The 5,650-nt window shown below is 40.3% G+C and overlaps 1 long non-coding RNA gene across 1 annotated transcript in view; it reads right to left on the bottom strand.

Moving 5' to 3' along the window:
* Window positions 1–5,291, bottom strand: part of LOC109308214 — a 6,106-nt gene extending 815 nt beyond the window's left edge. The window contains exons 1-2 of the long non-coding RNA XR_002100547.1: window positions 5,280–5,291; window positions 262–265 (exon numbers count right to left, since the gene is read on the bottom strand). This is a non-coding gene — a long non-coding RNA (uncharacterized LOC109308214). The remainder of the gene's footprint in view (window positions 1–261; window positions 266–5,279) is intronic.
* Between the last annotated feature and the right edge of the window lie 359 nt (window positions 5,292–5,650).

Genomic DNA, 5,650 nt, shown 5'->3' with positions numbered 1-5,650 from the left:
GGTAGCCAGCATGGGCTGTGTGTTCATTTCCTCTTCCTGCTGCCTCTGAGGTCTCTGGGATTTGCAGTCCAAAATCACAACAGCAGGACTCTGCAGGGTTGCTCATCACTTCTTCTTGTTGCTTCCAGGTGCCTCTGGGATTTGTAGTCCATGGTTGCAGCCAGCAATAAATTTAAGCAGGCAGAAGAGGTGTTTAACCCCCCTTCCCTGGCCACAGACTCCATCCAGGGTTTTCCTGGAGGGGAGGGGGCAGTTGTCCACCCCCCTGCAGACTGCATCCCCAGCCAGGCTTGCCTTCCCACCCCACCATCAGCCAGCCCCCACTGCTCCAACTAGCAGGCTGTTCTCTGGAATAGACAGCACAGCCCAACCCAGGGCTGCAAAGCATGCTGGGATGCTGGGGGACTGTGATTTAACTTGAACTAGGAAGGGATCTGGGACAGAAATTTCGTAAACTGGTTTGACCCAAATCAGTTAAGTTTGATTCAGCCAGGTTTATCTTAAACCAGTTTCAGGCACTTTGAAACTGGTTTATGTGCACTGGGCTTCTGTTCTGTTACAGGTTTAAACTAGCTGATGACTTAAACAGATTTATATGTAACTTCTGTTCCTAGCCAGGGAGAGAGGAGGTTTCAAAATTTCCCAAATGCCTAGCTACATATAGTGCTTTGGGCAGAGCTGCACTTCCTTAAAGTAATGCACTTCCTTAAAGTAACTGAGGAATAACTAGAATAAATAGAGCACATGTAGACTATAGTCACTGTGACCTATTGCACCCTTTCTCTTTTGCTAGAAGAAACTGTTAATGTAATATTTTAAGGATAGGATTCCGCAAAGTAGATCTTCAAGAGTACTTAGATACCTGTCTCCCAAATGTAAGTACCTCTGAGGTTCTGGACTTGAAAGTCTCTCTTGGATTTCCTTTGAAAATTAGGCTCCTGAGTATATACATTACTTTTTAGAATAAGTCTTAGGCTCCTAAATGACTTCAGCACTTCTGAAAATTTTACAGTATATCCACATTTTAGAGTAGAATCTGACTCTTTTTAAGTCAATGACAAAACTCTCACTAATCTCAATAGGGTAAGATTTATATTTTTGTATTCCCCCCCCCCCCAACACACACACACATTTTTTGCTAAAAGTGAGCTAAAAAGAAAAACATGAAATATTAGTGTTTAATTATAAACTTGACTCATTTTGAAAATTTCACTTAACTTGGTATGAAAAACCCCTCTGTAGGCTTAATTATGCTGCTACTTTCAGGAGTGGAAAATGAGGAGTAACTCCACAGAAGTCGGTGGAAGGAGGCATCTTGTAACAGCCCATGAATCCTAAAGAAAATGCTCCTCTAACTGTATCCATGCTAGTATAGCAGTGTGCTATTAGTGGCATGTCTGAAAGCATTCTAAGTAAAGGAGAAGATGATGCAGTGGGTTATTTATGAGGTCTGAGGTACCTAAAGTCTGTAAAATGTGTGGTTTGAATCTTCCTAAGGGTGACTCAACACTTCATCCTCCTGAGGCAGTTAAATTAAATTCCAAACAGTCTATTGCGTAGGAGTGTTTTGGATGCAGTGCACTATTTGAGATTCTCTCTGTGCAGAGGTTAGGCTTTTTTTTTTCCATAAGACTTTCTCCCTGTGTCCTTGGCCAAAATTTCCCTACCCTATACATTTGTGAAGTATGCTGTGGACGACTCTCTACTCCCATGGTAGGGCCTACATTTCATAATGTTGTATATGCACCCTTTGGGCTCTGGGATGCTTTGGTTTGAAAGCTGCTATATAAATGTAAGCTGCTGTTATTGTGGTAGGTGCTATGTTCGCTTTTCTATAAACTGTGGTGAGCACTTTAAGATCATTGCAGCTTGAAGGTAGTCTGCAGTCCACGTAAGAAAGGGAATGTACAAAAGGCATTGCACACAGAGAATGGTACTTCGTGCACAGAGAATGGTGCTTGGCTCAGCCAGGTGCCATGGTGCAAACTCCGAGACACACTTCGTTCCTGGGAGGGTGGTGAGAAGGCAAACATGTGACAGATGTTAGTCACTTTGCTTAATGTACTACTGAAAGGTGCTCAGCTACTCTGCCAATGAATACCATATAAGTATCTCTGTCCTGCCTGATAAAGTACGCAGTCACAGGGATGCATTAAATGGCTTCCTTTTTTATTACAGATTTGACTGTATTTAAAATAATCATCCCAGATAAGCGAAAAGTCGATAAATGAGCTCAGTTTGCATCCTGCTTTGCAATAGCTGAGCTGTGGATAATTAAAAGATTACCCTGGGGACTACTGCTTTACTTAGATGGGTTTGAAAAGGAAAAGCTTTGTAAAATGGCATGATGTCTCTTTCAGAGGTAAAGGAAACGAGCTAGCCTGTCTTCCTCATTCCCCCTGTTGTCTGCTCATGAGACAGCCCGTGTGCTTGCAGGAGGGGAAGGGGCAAGAGAGCGAAAGAGCAAAGTCAAGTGATACTACATGTAATTGGGTGCATCAGCCTTTTCGTGCTTCTGATATGTCAGTGTTCAAGGTATATTTTATATAGATGGCTATAAATAAAATAATAATTTATTCATATTGAAAGAGTGCATGGTAAGATGATTAAAATCTCCAAAGAGAGAGTCTGCAACCATGATAAAAGAGAAAAGAAATCAGGAAAACTCCAAGAACGAGGTCTTAAGAAGCAGATAAAAGAGAATTTCATCTGTCATCATCAACTTATATTAACAATAAAACACCTCCCCCTTCCTCCCATCCTCAAGAACATTAATTCTACTCTGGAATGCATTTTGCTGAGATGAGGTATTTCTTTGGTCCTGAGATTTCATTAGTTTTTTTTGTCCATTATATCTTTCCTTCTGCCTTTTGGTTGTATATACCGGAGGGGAGCCATATGTGGTATTATACTAATTTGTACACTATAATATTGTTGGGACACATCTTTCCTCTTCTCCTTCCACGTGTACCCAACATACAATACAACTCAATGGGGGCAAGATGATCCCAGCCAGCACCTCCTTCCCAGCCAGGAAAGCCAATCAAGTGCCCCAAGTGTGCACTTAGCACCCCTATGAGGCAATGGTACAATCTGTGTCCCCATGTAGAGGTCTAACTGACCCAGGGTTGTCCCTGGAAGATGATATCAAGCCCTACAGTAACATATTACAACTCTGCCAGGCAGCTCCAGTAAATTTTAAGGACAAAATAAAACTTGATTTGTATAAGTGGTTATCAAGTCAATCAATCTGAAATGATTTATCTCATACTAATATTAAAAGAAGACAAAAGGACAGTGACTTTCCTTGAGTGTGCTAAACATGCTAGTTCTGCTAAACCACCTCCATTTTTATAGTTTTTACTATGATTTTAAGCCATTTAAAATGTGTTATGCCATCTTCCCTGGGCTTGACAATATAAGAAGCAGAATAAACTTTACCTTCCTATTTAGGAGGGAGACTGTTTCAGTCACTTGACATTTCTTCCAGGAATGATCTCTATTCTAGGGTGACACTTTTTGTAAGTTGGGTCATTTATCCCATTATTGGCAGAGATTGTTTCAAATCAGAACCCTAGATCTGAAGTTCCCTAACCAATGCAGCCAGTTGATACGCAGCTCCTGTATTTATATTGACCAAACCAAACTAAAGCCTTACCATTGAACTGTTTTTTACTGCTTCTGTCCAGTTACACAGCTGTCATCCAAATGATGTTCAGTATAGTGTCAGGAGGGGGCTGACTTTTACAGACCAGGACTGTGAAGCACAGGGAGGGCAACTTAGTACCTCACGTCAAATAAAAAAAGCTTACATCTTCCCCTGTGTGCACCAAATTATTCCTTGTGTACTTTTTATCATTATGAAACACCAGCATCTGCTAATGTGAAATGCTGATAGGGATGTGGAGCTCTGTCTTGGGTTTCTTAAGTGTTACTGAAAGAGTATATATGCAAGATCATGCAAGCCCAGGCAATGTATTAGCCAGCGTTGCCTGAATCCCAGGAGAGTAATGAAGGGATCCACATTTGTGACCAACCTGAGGAGCCACTGGAGGGCACTGTTGTTCCACACAAATATAGCTCCAGGAGCATTTATCTTTCTTTTAAAAAGACAGTTTAGCTATGACAGGTAATTTGGCACATTTCTTCTTGAAATGTGCCAAATGATTTGGCAGATATTTCACATACATCTGAAAATAGGAGCACCTGCTGCTGGCCTACAGGGAGGTTGGGAGTAGGGGGGAAGGGCTTTTATTAGTTACTAATTACAGAACCTATAACACAGTTCTGGCGTAGGAGACACCAGCCAGCCCCTCTTTGGGGAGAGTGGAGCCTTTTCAAAGACACAAAAAATGCAAACATGTTTTCAAATCAATCCTTTTTGGGGGGTAAATGCATAGTTGCAGCAATCTCTGGCTAACGTCTCACCTTGTGATAAGAAAATACTCAATTGATCCAATTGTGTTTAGTCATATCATCTGACCATATCTGCATGATTTAATGCGACGGGACTGAAACAAGTGGATTTGATGCATGAGGCCTGGGAAAGGATTGTGAAAACTCTACTTTCCCATTGCAGGAATGTTCCCTTTCTTTTTGTGAGTTTCTCCAGTACGTCTTCCAAAGTTGCTACAAAAAACTAAAAACAAAAAAAAGAAAAACAAAGAAACCCAAGAAAAAACTTTAGAGAACGTGTTTATGTCACTAACAAAATCTTCATCAAAGTGCATATAGACTGTTTCTACAGAGAACATTGTGTAAGTATTTGAATTCTGGCCACCTATAAGGGCTCATTGATTTCCTAGGATTCAGCAAAGTGAAGCATGATTTTCAAGAAGAATTAAAAAATAAAAATGCTTTTGAAGCTCATTTCAGAGTTATTGTTTAACAGTAATGTGAAGCATATTCCAAGTGTAAATAAAAATGGATGTATTTGCAATCTCTTTTCTCCGTGTGTGTGTGTGAGTGAGTTTGGATGTACATCCACTCTTCTACATAAGTACTTTGAGTGGAAAAATCCATGACTAATGGGACTTAGGGTAGACAAAATACTAATCTAAATGAGAAAAAGTACTCTTCCCCTCTTCTCCACCAGAACTCTTACTCACAAGTATTAGTGAAAAAGAATATTAGTGCCACTTCTGATCCAATTTTCAATATAAATCAAATTATATTTGAAGTGAAGAGGAAGTTTTTCTTCTTTTTTCTTGGCTGTGAATCTACATGATTGGTACATGCTTAACATTTTATTATTTTTCTCAAATACCTACAACTTTCACATGGTCCTGTGCTTCTATCACATGTTTATTTCAGTCCCATGATGTCCATCTGGCTGGCCTCATGAATGGCTGGGAGAACTGATTCTCTGTAAACAAGCTTAACAGCAGGCTTTAATTATAGACAGATTTATTCACTTATTTAAACATGTTCAAAATTAATTTTTAAGCATCTTTTAAAAGTACCAAAAGCAATGGGAAAGCCAGGCAGCAGGCCAGATGGTTTGCAAGATCCATCTACCTCTTGTCTCGCTAAATGTATTTTTTCAGAGTAATATTCCTATTTATTGGACAGCCAAAATACTCTAAAAAATCAAAGTAGGCTGGCTGACCTGCTCCACCGGGCTTTAAACTAAGCCCGCTGGGGGATGGGG

The sequence above is a fragment of the Crocodylus porosus genome, unplaced genomic scaffold, assembly GCF_001723895.1.
Source record: "Crocodylus porosus isolate Cpor-Errol unplaced genomic scaffold, CroPor_comp1, whole genome shotgun sequence".
Taxonomy (NCBI): Eukaryota; Metazoa; Chordata; order Crocodylia; family Crocodylidae; genus Crocodylus; species Crocodylus porosus.
This window is presented reverse-complemented; position numbering and strand designations above follow the sequence as displayed.